The 1,054-nt window shown below is 38.7% G+C and overlaps 1 protein-coding gene across 2 annotated transcripts in view; it reads right to left on the reverse strand.

Moving 5' to 3' along the window:
* Positions 1–1,054, reverse strand: part of kcnh1a (potassium voltage-gated channel, subfamily H (eag-related), member 1a) — a 44,129-nt gene that overhangs the window by 41,514 nt on the left and 1,561 nt on the right. The window lies entirely within an intron of this gene.

Below are 1,054 nucleotides of genomic sequence, written 5' to 3' on the forward strand. Positions count from 1 at the left end.
TACAGTGCTTTATTTTGTAAAGTGCTTCAACTTAGCCAGCTTTTATTTTTTATTTTTTTGTGGCGTACTTTATATCTATAAAAAACCTTCTAGATATTTCCTGGACAAATCAAAGTCAATTTGATGAAAACTTTTTGTTCTATTTCTGTGATAACTTTCGTCCATTCTTTTGATTAGCTTTGCCGTGTTTGCCATGTGGAGGGCGAGCGTTAAGCTTCTTGATCGACCAATCAGACAGCTGTTTCTCAGCAGCGTCCTCCAGATTTCACTCTCAGCTCCTTTGTTCGGAGCTTCAGTCAGAGATTTACTCCTGACTAATCCACCAGGCGGTCAAGGTCAAGTAAAAAGAAAAGAAACTGTAAATCACGGTGGTCATTTTGTGAACAACATATTACCAAACAAACACCTAGTTCTTGTCGGTCGAAACCAGTTTTAAAAGGGATCGGATGGGAGGTTGGAGGGTAAGGGGGGGCAGAAACAGTAGTGCTCCCCCGTAACCGCAGGCAGACACAGACGTCAGTGCCAAACTCCATTACACAAAATGATCATAACTCCAGCAAATTAGCTGGCGTTCCTAAATATGGCAGCAGCAGCGGGAGGGAACACGCGGCTGATGGTTCTCTACAGCGCCACCACTGTGCTGTTTCATAACCAGCCTGTTCTGTCTCTTCCTATTGGATCTGAGTCTGTAGAAAGGTCAAACCGGACCAGGACATACAGGGTTTTTACATTCATTATTTACAGGTTATTAGATAATTGGAAATCCTCCTCTTTGAACAGTTTCTTTACCGTTTCCATAGAGACCACGGAGTTTGTTCCAGAACGTTCCTGAGAACATGTGCTACGCCGTTTTTTTCTTTACATAAAGAAACATGTATTTAACTAAATTATAAAAGAATTTTAAAAAATGTTTTACTGAATAAAAGACTGCAATAACCTGGGGTTGTTTTTGAGGAAGATGTTCTTTGGGTTCTGTGCTTCTCCACTTCTTATATATATATATATATATATATATATATATTTTTTTTTTTTTTTTTTTTAAAAAAAAACCATG

Source organism: Cynoglossus semilaevis, chromosome 12 (assembly GCF_000523025.1).
Source record: "Cynoglossus semilaevis isolate Cse_v1.0 chromosome 12, Cse_v1.0, whole genome shotgun sequence".
In the NCBI taxonomy this organism is placed as follows: Eukaryota; Metazoa; Chordata; class Actinopteri; order Pleuronectiformes; family Cynoglossidae; genus Cynoglossus; species Cynoglossus semilaevis.